This window comes from Hetaerina americana, unplaced genomic scaffold (assembly GCF_022747635.1).
Source record: "Hetaerina americana unplaced genomic scaffold, ioHetAmer1.1.p SCAF_13, whole genome shotgun sequence".
NCBI classification, from domain to species: Eukaryota; Metazoa; Arthropoda; class Insecta; order Odonata; family Calopterygidae; genus Hetaerina; species Hetaerina americana.
Genome location: NW_027286403.1, coordinates 6,566,559 through 6,580,995, shown reverse-complemented (window position 1 = coordinate 6,580,995; position 14,437 = coordinate 6,566,559). Strand labels below are relative to the sequence as shown.

At 39.1% G+C, this 14,437-nt stretch overlaps 1 protein-coding gene across 1 annotated transcript in view; it reads right to left on the bottom strand.

Annotated features, from left to right (window-relative positions):
* Positions 1-14,022, bottom strand: part of Drat (Death resistor Adh domain containing target) — a 96,748-nt gene extending 82,726 nt beyond the window's left edge. Inside the window, exon 1 of the mRNA XM_071583186.1 lies at positions 13,923-14,022. The gene's annotated coding sequence lies outside the window, so the exon portion shown is untranslated. The remainder of the gene's footprint in view (positions 1-13,922) is intronic.
* Positions 14,023-14,437: the final 415 nt, after the last annotated feature.

Sequence of the window (14,437 nt, the reverse complement as noted above, 5' to 3'; positions counted from 1 at the left end):
TACCCATGAGCATCCCGTTGAGTTCTAAGAGGAGTGCACTTACAAACCTGACAAGAACGGAATCAATCATATCGTCGCATTCAGCGACGAAACAAAGAATATCAGGGATTCATTGTCATACCTGAGAGAAGAAGGAACAGCACCCAACAATTCAAAGAGTCAATAAAAGAATGAAACAACCACATACTGATACGAATCACGTCATGATATGCGGAACCGAAACAAAGGATGTGAGAGATGTATCATCATATTCGGGGAGCACAACAATTCAACAATGGAGAACAACAATTCGATGAGACAATAAAAGGGACAAAAGCAACACACTGAAACGATGAGAAACCCAGGAAGAGAACATCAGTATTAAACCTTGCGGATATACCGGAAATTTTTTAAAGGTTGCATGAAATCTGGACCTTTAGCCTGTGGTTACAAGTTCTTAAGCTTACCGATCGAGCCTTTCAAGTCTTACTATTCATAGCAACTTCTGCCCTCTAAAATTTTCAGTTCTTTGACATTTATTTGAAAGTAAAGAAAAGTAAGCAATATGACTTCAAAATTAAGAACAACGAATTAATTTATAAATAAGCACTGAATCATCATTCAGTAATTATTTTCTTAACGAGTACAAATAAAATACGAAGACTATCTGCCAAACCAAATAAAAATCGTCAGTTTTGCCTTAAATAAATACAAAGTAAAGTTTAATTCAATTGTATACGTAAAATATCCGTAGGGCACCTCTAAAACCTGCAGTTTTCAGGGCTAAAACCCGAACAGGCTAGTCTAGTGTCTTGTTAGGTGAGCGTGAGAGTTGGTAGGGAAGATGATTGGGGGTTGGGCGGGATTGGTATTATATTTCAACGTTTTTGGGTAGTATTAAAAATTTCATTTCCAAACTTTATCACTTTTAGCATATATTACTGCAATCCACCACAGAATCCTCATTTCTCTACTAATTCACAGCTAATGTCTGAGGGAATCATATAGATGAAACCACCACAGCTATCAACTCGAAGAATGGTAAGATAGGTGAGCGTAGAGCTCACCCAATACTAAGCCCAATAGTATGTAAAATTCATACATAAGGGCAGTTCCTTTCCCTGTGCCACCTATGGTTTCCCAGGAAAATGTCGTACCCGAAAAATTACACTGCTTAGGTAAAGCTGATATGTCCAGAAGCGTCGCCAAGAATCGAGCCCGGGTCCTACGGTCAGTACTCAAAAACTCTACCCAATGGCCTACCGAGAGCTAAAAGCGCGCCGTGGTATACCCTGGGATTTCATAAAAAATTGTATTGAACGAAGTTTTTATACCAGTCGTCTTTCTGGTAGTTATTTACATTCACTATGTACTTTAAGAAAAATATTTAAAATTTAATGACACTTATGTCATACAATATTTAGAAAATAATATATATAATAAACAAGTGTCCACTCAATTCTTTTCATTCCGATACTTGCGTAAGCTCAAAACATTATTTTAGGGGGAAATCAGTCAAACAAATGCATCATGTATTAGTATACTCAATGATCACTTTTAAATTAAACTTTTTCCACGGCAAAGAAAACCACATCATACGAATGGTACTCCTACACCGAACAGAAAAAGGTCACTGCACCAAGCGTATACGTTTGGAAATGCTATGATCGTAAGTGAAAATGCAGACTGCGCAATTTCACGTGATTTTGTATTGGGATTAAACAGCATACTTACGTGAGTACATTAAAGATCATACGTAGTTTCTCATTTCTCCTTCCATTCACGTTTTGATAAAAAAAATTAACCGGAAAAGACAATATATAAATCCTAAACTAATGAAATAAACATGAATTCACCATACCTTTCAAAACGAGTTTAAGCTGAAAAATGACCAAAGATATATTTAATTCAATATTAATTACGCCCGTCTACCAAGAAGAAGCATAAAAGAATGTCCAGGTTTTTCCGCATTCTGGCACGTTAGCAAGTATAGAATGATAATCTTTCTTAATCGTTTTTTATGAAACCCTGGTCGATATCAATGCTAATTCTTTTCCACCAGTTCTTGAAATGAGTTAGTAACAAGAAATTCAGAGGATTCTTGAAGCAGTGGATAATGCGAGACGCACATCATTACGCGAGGAAACAACTGTGATTTATGGTCAGAGTTGTATAAGGAAGTGAAACCGATGAATGGATTGGGTTTCTTCAATAATCAGATAATTTACTGCAATTTCCAGCAGAAACAGAATTTTCATATGACCAAACAAATTCATTTCCATCGAATTTATGACTTCAAATGCCATAATACATCGCAAATGATTAATTTTGTTATCACTTTGACACTATTTAAACAAAAATGTGCAGATCCAGTGTTGAACTTTACTTATTAATATCTTTATTGGTCCCCCCCGTTGTCGCCATAGTTTGGGTATTTAACGGATTAATTATATTCACTTTTAAGGATCAAGATTAATTGGCATACGAGAGGGAATATTTTAAGATCTCGCCTCATAGAACTACTCTACATGAATTTTTCAGTATGACTCCGATGCGACAACCAGTTTTTAGTTATTACTCATTATGATATGTAAATTATTCTTCATTCTTCACTTCCACGTCAAACCCACTGGGGTAGTAGTAATTAGGGTAGGAGACTGACTGCTAAGGTTATTTGCGCCATTAGGAATCGTTGGGTAACTTGGTAGTTCAGGGATTGAAAGAAGGGTAGACAGACAATTCCTACTTCGGCATCACAATGAAGTTGGATCGTGACCGCGAATTGGTGTGTCAACTCAGTTCATATAATAATTACGAGTGATGAAAAAGGTTGTAACACCCATTCATGTGTATTTTGTCAACCGGTATGATGTTAACATAACATGCGGAAGGGAATATTTTAAGATCCCACTCTCGTTCCGCCTCGTAGAATTACCCTGCATGAATTTTTCAGCATGCCTCCGATGTGACAACCTACAAATCCAGGATAAGAAAGTCATGGGATCGCATATTTCACTGTCCCTCTTCGTGTGCCTAATCGCCACTACACGACCAACCAATATAATAAGCTATGATCGGGAAGGCAGAGCAATTCGTTGGATGATTTCCACACCTTGGGGTGATTCGATTACATTAAAAGCTCATGCGTGATTTCCGACTGAGTGAAGTTTGGCATAACTCCGTACGAGCTCGTAGAAATCGTATATCGGTTCACGGCACGATAAAATCAGACGTGACTCCGTGGAGCACACTCCTATGATCAACAGAGATAGCAATGACAAATTTTCAATCCTTTTCGTTCACCTTCTTCTGACTGACATTTTGCTCCTCAAATGTTAGATTGATGTCATTTCACACCGCGATAAAATAAACAGTAATAATTATAATAATATTTATTCACCAAAATCAATTTCATATTCGTATAAGATTTGTCAAATATAACCAAACAGGTCTCATCGAAAAATAACGGGAAAAATCCATTTAATCAGAATACATTCCATACTAGCAACATCATGTTAAAAGTACTACATTACGCGAGTACAGAAGTATGGAGCCATTTAGCCATCGTAAAATCACTAAGTGAGTCGTAAAATGACTACTAAAATAAACGGCAGGGAATATTACAACGCCAAAATTTGTATTATTCTAAAACAAATGTGCTTCTAAGATATTCGTGCATAAGAAGTGAATCCCTTGACTGTGGCTTGAACTTGAATATAACAACTTTTCTAAGTTGCCATTATCGCTCATTTTTACGATATGCCTTCAAAAAACCCTATTACAATGTCAAGACCAAATATTTTTACAGGAATTTTAAGTGACCAGATGGGCATTCGGGACATTATGTATTAGGAAATATTCCCACCACCCGTTGACAACGACAATATCATCTACCACTCAAGGCAAATCGATAATGAGTGAGCGATAAACACTTTCAAATATCGATGGAAACCTCTTTATGGAAAATAACACTTGAGATAAGTTTCCCCGATAAATAACCAGACCACCTATGGAGAGACGATTAGGACATGAAAATTCAATTGACTACAGCAGTAGTCACACGATTCCTCTAGACATGTTAAAGAGGCAACATAGCGTTCTCCGTTGCTACCCACTGTTAAAATAATTCTCATCCCGGTAGTCCACAGTGTGCCCTGGCCGACAAGTACTTTGGCGTTAATTACATTTGAACACTAATGACAAAGGTTTATAACTCACATAAACTCTTGCTATAGAGGAAACATGACATAGCGACGTAACATCCGTCCCCTGGCAGGGAACTAAACCCGTATCATTCACGTCGGCAAGTGATCACTACCAATCAGTCTATCAAAGGCTGACATTTTCATTAAAAGAATTTCTCCGAAGAGGAAATTTGAAAATACACTGGTAAAAAATTTGGTACGTTGGAGTAGTGATAACTGGAGATTGGCCGATAGGGATACGGTTTCGTGGAAACATATGTCACCTGGTCAGACAACATGAATCCGTCCGAAGTAGTATTCACGGCTGCGGATGCTCAAGTTCATCGCATCAGCTTCCCAACTATCTTTACTACTTTCTTTTCATAAAGAAAAAAATTGGCCCAGATGAGCTACCAAAAGTCTTACAATAGTCCTTTGATAAGGTTTTGCGAGGCATGATCAAGACTTTTCATCGAAAAATTATAACTTACTGTGACTTCACACTCAAATTCAGGATTTCTGAAACTCGTACAACCGTCCAGCTCCACAAGCCAAGGCGAATATCCCTCCCGCTATGCCCCGCAAACTCTGATTGAACCCTAAATACAACACTGTTTTCTTCATTAATATTTCACAACGCATCAGCTTGACGGTTCCCTTAAAAGATCAACACATGTGCTATGTTCCATCGACTGTAACAATCATGCTACCGCCATTTCAAGGACACTAAATGCGCAATTCGGTCCGAGAATGCCTTACGAAGGCAAAGATAACGGAGGGTACCCCTATCTTTGGGCGGCAGAAGAAGTGAGTAACCTCCCCTGACTCGGAGAAACAGTCACCTATATCACCATCTGAGCACGTGAGAAGCTAGTGCTAGAAGTAACTTCCGCCCGGCAAAATCGATGATTCACGCCCATTCCAACGCGAAGGCGTGAATGTCCGAGGGAGACTAAGTCTCATTAAAATTTGGTTCTTCGGCAAGCGGCAAATTATCAAAGCATCATTTTCGCCGAGGGCATACCATGAATATGCCATTGTGCCAGAGTCTGGTGTTTTGTGCCTTCCGATTATACTTAAACGACTGCTCTCGACTGTGATTTCGAACGTGTGAAACCAACCCGATGGGGATGTCAATTAAACGGGCGACTTATTAACCAAAAATACCAAGACTTTAACAACGACAGATTCTACATTATGATACATAACTTTCTGGTGATTAATTTTAGTTCAAAACGGTTTTACGTGCACTTTAAACAAAAACTAAGAATTACTTCAAACTAAATACGGATGATGAAATACTATATGCACAAAAGGTTCAGGTAGCACTTGATGGAATATTTCAATGTATTTCTGTTAATAATGAGCAATTGAGCACTTAACCCTGCCTAAAACTTAATTAGGATTTAATCTGCTTGAAACTTATCCGATGATGTTAAAGACATATTACAATCTTACTACTCGTAAGTTAGATCATCTCACGCATTTATTCATAGACATATTTTCCGCATGATTTGAACATTGTTCTGTTACTGTATATTTTTGCATCCAAGTAACTAACAGTTGAACATAATTTTCCGCTAACATGTATTAGAGTTTGAACCACCATGCACGTATATTCAGGGATTTTGATTGGATGTTTTTCCCTTTTCCAAATCCTTTAAACACCATTCCTCTCCCTTATCCCATCCCGACTGGTGCTTCCACCCCCTGCCGCACATCTTTACGTTGGATCGCGAGGTATTTATGTAGATTTAGAGAAACCTCAATGGCTGGCGCCCTAACGCCACCCGCCAAACGCCCTTGCGACGGCATGCCCAAATATTGGGGTGGATGTAGAACCCTGCTTCCCAAAATACAAACGCGGCAGCAAAGCGCTTTACGCTCACTCTGCGACTTCCGATGAAGACGGAGCGAAATTCCGTCGAAATTATCAAGAAATAACGTGTGAGTGTTCTTTTTGTGTTATTATATATAGTATTTCTTGTTGCTGTCCAAGTTTTTTATTCAACACTTCCGTGTTACTTCAACGAAATCATCAATATATATATATATATATATATATATATATATATATTTATATACACGACATACCGTCTTCCTTGGAGGCATTGTTTTTCCTTTGCGTACTATATTATGAGGTATTACGCGGAAAATGTGTTAGATTGAATGCTCAACTTTCAGAGCTATAAAACCAACAAAAGCGACGAAAAGACAGCAGTGAGAGCAAAATTTAAATCGAAATTAAATTAAAACGACGGCCGATCATTGCCCATTTCACCTTGACACTTGTACTCTTAGGATACAGCCTAAAAATTGAAAACTTCGGAAAGATTAACGCGAATAGGTTGGCGAATTTTCCACGCATTTGCAGGTTAAGAGGAAACAGGGTTGACCAAAGAAACGAAATATCTAGGGCAGCGCTCAGGAAAAATTGGTGCATGAAAAAATTACTGATTTTGTCAATTAATTTTACAATTTTGGTCCAAGACCAAGGGATTCCCCAGACATATCCCTCCTGCGACGCCCGTATCCCCCGTTTCATTGTGAAATGACTACGCAGAATGAGGGCAATGTATAATGACTTCCGTGACACCAAATGACCGTGAAAAGTTATCTCAGCCCACGGTATGAATGCTTCCTAAATGCAAATATCACCGAGGTTAGTATGGAGAAATAATATTCCTTTTGCACGTGATTCATACTTTAATCTAAAAGATTATATTCCCCTTATTGCGAGTTAAATGTATGCCTCAATCTGTTGGCTGTCCTTAGTTTGATTTTCTTTAATCAACCACCTGAAAATCTCCTGGTGGTTTCATTGTGATTTTCTGGATCGTCACGTTGCCGCACGTGAGGCGTTACATATTATTTTGGAAAAATGATTATCAACAGCGCTCGTATTGCAATTTGTTGCCTTTCAATTCTAATTCCACGGCAATTTGGATGATTTCATCGGTGCTGAATAACTGAGGTGGGAAACAAATTGAGCGAAAGAAGCGTGGCGATGGACGCTGAGTAAGGATATAGAAAGTTTACAAAGGAAGGGTGAAATTGGTGCGCTATACAGGAAGAAGAAAACACTGAGAGGAAGTAAGAAGGGACAATCGATGCAAACAATCAACGGTAACTCAGTAAAATTATTAATTGAGACAGGGGAATCAAATCTCTTAGAGAGATGAAAGGAATATATAGAGGGACCGTATGGTAAAGCCCAGCAACCTTAGACATAGAGCGATAATATGGCGTAGATGACTTTAGCTATGGTTCAGACTTATTCAATGGCGATGGAAAGGATAATAGTAATTGAAATCAAGTGCAGCAATTGGGGTACATAATATTTCGTGGAACTACACAAGGTGTTAGGAAAACGTGGGGGGACGTCTTCATTGAGTATCTCGTAGCACACATAGGAAGAAATTTCGCCAGAGGGTTTTGTCCAATGTGTTAATTCCCACAACAAAAAAGGGAAAGTGGGCCAAATATGAAGGCAAGAGAAGAAAAAGGTCAATTTCACAAGCTGATAAATTGGCTCACAGGATCATCAAGATGATGGAGAGTAGAGCAAAGGATTACCTAGGGGATTATCAGTTTGGGTACAGAAAGTGGAGAGACATGCGTGATGCCATTGCAGAAATGAGGTCACCGATGGGGAGGAACATGGAATCAGGATGTATTTTTCTGTTTCGTAGACTTCGAAAAAGCCGTCGATAGGGTCAATTGGTTAGTATTACAAACAAAAGAAGTGGATTGGAGGGATAGGAGACTAATCCTCAACCTCTTCTTCAACAGTCTACTCGGGTATGACTGACGAAAGGACAGTCGGAATTGTCGATGCTGGGAAGAAATGATTGGAGAGGTGTGGGAAACTGGAAATAGGAGTTAAAGTCGGGGGGGGGGGGGAATCCATAAAATCAGTAAGGTTTGCGGATGATCAGGCATTAGTTTGTCAGTCAGCGAAGAGGTTGCAAACTCTGCTGAATGCATTGAAAAGTCCGTGCGACAGGTATAGGATGAAAATAAATATAAATAAAACAAAGGGTATCCGGTTTTTCAGAAAGAGAAAGGGTAACTTAAACATTGAAAATGGAGCCCATAAACTTAAGCAGTTGGAACAGTTTACCTATCATGGAAGTTTCTTGGACCAATATGGTCAAGGCGGTAGGGAAATAAGAAAAAGAATGCGTTAAACAAGGAATCTTTAAAAGAAAGAGGGAACTAATGAGTCGAGAACTTTGAGTAAAAATGTTAAGAAAAGGCTCATCAAAACTTGTTACAGGAGCGTGGATTTGTAAGGCGCGGGAACATGGTCATTGAAGCAGGGTGTTAGGCGTAGATTTGAAGCTTTTGAAAAGTGGGTGTGCAGAAGGATGGACACGGTGAAAGGGACAGAAAGGAAAGCAACACAGGAAGTGGTGATAAGCCATAAGAGGCTGGAAATATGGATTCAAAGCATATTGATTGGCGAGGGGATATTGAAGAATGTGATAGATGTGAGAACGTTAGTCAAACAAGGTAGGGATAGGAATAGAATAAGCATGTTGGATGGGATGAACGGAGGAAGGAAGTATGCTGAGCTGAAGATGAGCTTGCTGCAGTGTTGGATTTAAGGTTGTGTTTTGTGGGAGAGGCAAGTAAATTATCCTTGTGTATACTCTGAAACCCCCGAGTCTTCTGCCTGTCTTAAGCAAGGCTCTAAAACATGCCCTCCCATCCGTTCCCTATCCGATTTCCCCACTGCAAATAGTCCTGGCCACTTGTCACCACACGGAACTCGCACTTCTAAAAACGTCGCATAAGTACCACAGTGCCTCTCTTTTCACGCAAGTCAAAATTCTCCTCTCCTTTCTAACCTCACCAGCCACAGAACATCTTCCTCGCAGTTTCCGGTACAAAACATGCCCACACGCAAAATGTTTCATTTGTTAATTGTTTTTCCATTTCTTTCCTCCACGTTCTATTCCCTGCTGCATCTAGTGCACAGCTGAAAACCACGGAATTATCGATTAACTAGTTGCTAAAGCCATTCCACCCTCAAAGAACTCAACAATTTTCAATAAGTTACCTTGTCTCCGCTTCCTCAAACATCGGCCTAATTCTTAGTTAGAGTATTACTCCTTCATTTCCAAATTGAATCCCGCCCCTACCCATTTTTTTCTCCTCTCCTAACCCCCTTCCCCACTCCCCCTCCTTGCACCATGCACAACAGTTCAGTTCCCTTTCGAGTTATTCTTGCTTTCTTTCATGTCTGAATAACACCCGATGAGAGTTGCCTAATTCGCAGAAGACATCAGAACCTTCTAGCTGGAGGATCTACTCTTAGTAAAGATTCACCATAGCCTTCAGGAAAGCTGTTCTATTAAGCCCAAATGTTTGTCTAGGATTTGAAATATTAAGCTCTATCTAGAAAACACTTTATCTCTTACCTCCAAATCCGTAACCGCACGACGAAGTTGAAGAAGCAGACCTCGACAACTAGGAAATTGTGTTGGCATGCTACCGTGATTGAGCGTCATGATGGCTGCACGCCATCTATAGACAACACTGGCGCAAATTTACGGAAAGCTATTTTTGAATATTTGCTTTTTATCGTGAATTTATAAGACGCTACGGCAAAAGCTAATGTTCAAGTAGTTTGAACAATTGCCCCACCGGTTGATCCGACAGCCGCTGCGGTCTCGCTTATCGACCTTAAAGAGGTGAAGCGGAATAATTCCTCCGGGATCACCATAAATCGTTTATCTTTTATCCTGCACGCCTCATGTCGAATCACCCACTGCCACACACCCTAGCGGTCGTATATGAGGTAACATGTCCATGTAAAAACACCCGCACGATTCTTTCTCTGGCATGTTATCTTACATATGCATAACCTTGACCTAAGTCAATCGTGCCTCGATGGTATTAGTAGGGGAGCCGACCGACAGCTAAGGTCATTTGCGCCATAGGGGACGGACAGGAAAGAATGAAGGGTGGAGAGAAACCCGGCGTCGACATTCGCCTACCCTCAACGAAAGGCGCCAAGGGGTCCGCAGCTAAACGTCCCATCTGACGGACGGCGCACTCACTCAAATTGCCCTCCTCATAGCACCTCAAGTAGGGATCGAGATACCATTGAAAGTTATTCGACGCTGCCGGGATTCGAACCCTGGCCTTCTGGGTGGGAAGCCAGTACGATAGCCACCGCACCATCTCGATCCCCCTCGTGTCTCGATTAACTCCCACGGTGGGTTAACTAATAATCGCGTGATGCTCATGATAGCATCCTGTTCTTCCATAGCCCTTTTCACGAATCCTGCGGGTTTCCTGTGCACCTTGTTTAATTCACAAATTAAACCTCCCTTAGGTGGGATGCATAATTCTCAAATTGCATGAAAAATAAGTCGGACGGCTTAAAAATTTTCCAAATCCTCCAATTTTGCAATCGAAAATTTCACTACAGTCAGTTTGATGAAATCAAATTTCTTTAAGGTATTTCCATAAGTACTTCAAATTTGTTTTCCGTATTTTAGGACCGATTTCTGAGAGAAAACATGACAAATCATTCATACTTCCCCTACTAGTCCACCAGTGCGAGAACAATAGAATTTCTTTTTTCGAGAGACTAACATCGGTTATTTTTCAGGCCTATTTGGAGAGCTGACTCGTGACGTCAAATAATGAATGCGTGTTGATGCGATCACATGATAGTTCCCAAGACTGCTGAACATGAACCAAGCATAACCGTTGTAAACCCCACCAATTAGCATGCATTAAGCAATGTGAAACGAGAAATTTGTAACTAGCCACGGTGTGCTCCAGATGAGTCGTGCAACAACGTGCAGACATTGGTATTGTGCAACAGCGACAAACCTCGGCTATTACGCTCATTTAACATACAAAATTCGCGAGCCTTTCGTCTGACGATAAGGATTAGTGGGGTACTGTGTATGGAGGAGATAAAAGGGATTTCGGAGGGGAACGTCACGGCAAGAGCCTGGGCAATGAGAGTGAGAGTGCTTAACGGAAAGTAAAAGACTAGACAGGAAAGGAGGGGCAGGAAGTCAGTACCCTCAGAAATACTCCGAATACACTTTGAACTCCGAGATCACTTTCCCAGCGAGCCTTGCAATTTCACTCACCCAACATGAAAGAGTAAACAATGTATAGGCTGAAGAGCAGGTGTGAAATCACTAATATTTCCACAAAACATAATTTAATCCATTGCTGAGAAAGAATCGGTTGCTTTTTTTAACATTCAAATCGCTGGGAAAGTGATAGAAAAATATTTCAATTCTAAAATTTATGGTAATTCATTCATGTTCATACTATTGCTTACGAAGTACTTCAACAAATGTCTGCATTACGAAGAAAAAATGGCAAGTCCATATATTCCATATGGCACCAGTCGGCGGAATCGGAATTAAAAGTTGAACAAAATATTTCAGCGTTTTATGCCACTCACCCATTTTAACAGATTGTTTAAAATTGCCACAAAATAGGATAATAAATCAATTAAAAACAGAAAATTAAAAAATACTTTTTATAAAAAACGTGATTCATGCTGCACATAAGGATCTACACTCCCATGCTTAATGACATCGGCCACGTTCACAAAAAGAGCCCAAATAGAGACGAAATAATGAATAGTTTCCAAGATTTTAATTTCCCATAGGCCTAAAATCAGTTTGCCGTAAGTGCCGGAGAAACATTGCCCCGATTTTACAGAATATAATAATTTCCCGACAGTATGGTCAGAACGCTATTAAAATCACGGACCAAAACCAAATAAAAGGAATGCAAAGAGTGCATCCATCACAAAAATACCCCCTATTTTTTCGCAGTAAATAAATCAGAGGTAAGAAAAATCGCAGAAGCAGAGTCAAGTTTCCATTTCATTCAGCACGTAGGCACATAAACATAATTATGTGAGAAAATCTATACCCCAATTTAACTTAAATGTTTTCCAGTTCAAATACAGAAAATGAAGCTATACCGGAAAATATAACAGCAAATTTTTTTGCAAAATATGTCAAAGCAACTTTTTCAGAACATGGCTTCATTGATGTCAACGCCTTTCCTAGTAATCATAATAACCGCAAAGGTTTGCAGTAGAGTACTTGCATAAAAAAAGATATTGAAGCTGATCTATACCTTTATTATTACACCTTTTTGGAATGCTATCATAAAATTTCTAATACAGTAGCATATTTCCATTGAAATTCAATTGTTCAAAATAAATAAAACGCAGGAAGGGAGAATATTAAGTCTTCAGAGAACTGGAATATAGAATTAATCAAACCATAGGTGCTTAAAGGGAGTTGGTTGTCCAGCATGCTCCCTGTATATTGATATCTAGGGTGTGATGGTTAAAGCTTGCAAGTACTTATGGATGGATCTACACCGTCCTCGTTGCCTCCCTCAAAGGAATCCGTAAAGTACTGAATTGTGTATTCTAAAGATCTTACTAATCGCGTAAAGATAAGTTGGTTTAGATTATTTTCCGCCTATGAAATATTCATTGAGTTCTAATGTCCTTTCTCTTGACTTTACTCCACCGTTATTAATGCTTTATATTAAATCTTGTGTACCTACGGGAAAAATTAAAATTTGAACGTTGGCGAATTTACCATTAAACAAGAAATACGCGAGTTCTTGTTAGAGGTGTTTCGGAGGAAAGGTAGTCTAAATTGATTAGGCTTCCTGAGCATTACCTTTCAAATCCTAGCTATAACAAAAACGAAGAGAGAACGTTACTTTAATGAATGCAAAGCTGTTTCACAAAAAAGAACTCTTATTTCAGCAAACACAATGAACAAACGTTTTTTCAACTTGTTAGGGGCTATCCTCCAAATATTGCAACAAGATGCGTATCAATGACTTAGATTTCCACAGGAGATAAAGATATAACTGCACTAACTAAACGGAATAAATTTCAACTTCCTTGTAGTTATTGTAAACTGTTATTCTAGACTCAATTGTTCGTTATTACTAAAGAAAGATGATCTTGGAAAAAAATCACGTCCTTATAATTTATTTCAGTAATTTGTTTCCCGGTAAGCGTCCAAATGTCGTAATTAAGAATATGGGTAGCGTGACGGTTTTCATAATATAGTGCAAAGCAAACTTACCCATGAAGAATTATATTTTTGCAGCTTAACTTCTAAACAGAATATATATTGGTCATCAAAAAATAAGATTACGTTGAAGCTTACCGGAATGTCTGAACAAATTAATTTTCACAAGCAAATAAACTGCGAACATTTTCTCAGCGTGCACGTCCCAGGGTGCATGTCCGTTTGTTTACATTTGAGGTCTCAAGGTAAACCAAAGAAATTCTCTTAGGCAAGAAACAAAAGAAGGTCTAACAATCAGGAATTGAGTGAAGACTAACATAAAAACTTTAGGCCTACATTATTTATTAAATTAAAAGTAACAGGGGCGATAATTCAAACAAGGTCATAGGAAGGGCAATGTCAGGTGGCTTCGATCACTCGCTGGTCTTTGCCCTCCACGAATGAAATACCTCACTCAGTCATCTTGGCTCAACGACCGGATTAAATCGACAAAAAAATTAACCGTACTGAGTGGCGCTACACTCTGTTAAAACGCATAAAACCCGTGAGAACAGCCGCTTAGCTTTGACATCACTCCCTAGTTGCATGGATAAACAACAGATCGATCTTCAAAGTACCCGCCAATGCAATTTGCTGACATAAATTCAAAATTAAAATTTACATTAGTAAGGTTCTTAATAAATGTGAAAAGACAAAATCTTACCTTTTGTTTCCTCAAAAGGGGGTATTACAGATGACTCTATTTTGATGCTCTCGGCAAGTGGCGGCAGCAAACTTCCTTGATTGCCTGTGGGAGACGTTCTGTTCTGTTACTTCCATCGGCGCTACGGCTAACACGAAACAAAACCATCTAGTTTTATTTTATCTCACTGTGGCGCTGTTTGGCCTCTTCGTTACTTGTTCGTAGTGCATCAGTTTACCAAACGGTGTCAGTACTGGCAGGTAATAAAAACTAGCCGGGCAATATGAATTATCACATTTGCTTCTCATTGCTGTGACATACAAGTATTTTTAAATCATTAAATATATTAAGTTCATTTCTATCGGCATTGAGTATTGAAAATAGCTTCAGCTGATTCTCAAGCAGAGTGTTGATATTATATTATTTCGTCAGGTTGGTACGAAGTTCTGTTTATAATGGCTAGGTAATCTTTCTCAAGTCTCTATCTTGGTTTTAGCTAATGAAAAATGCTCTCTTTCTAAAATGCCCTCTAATTT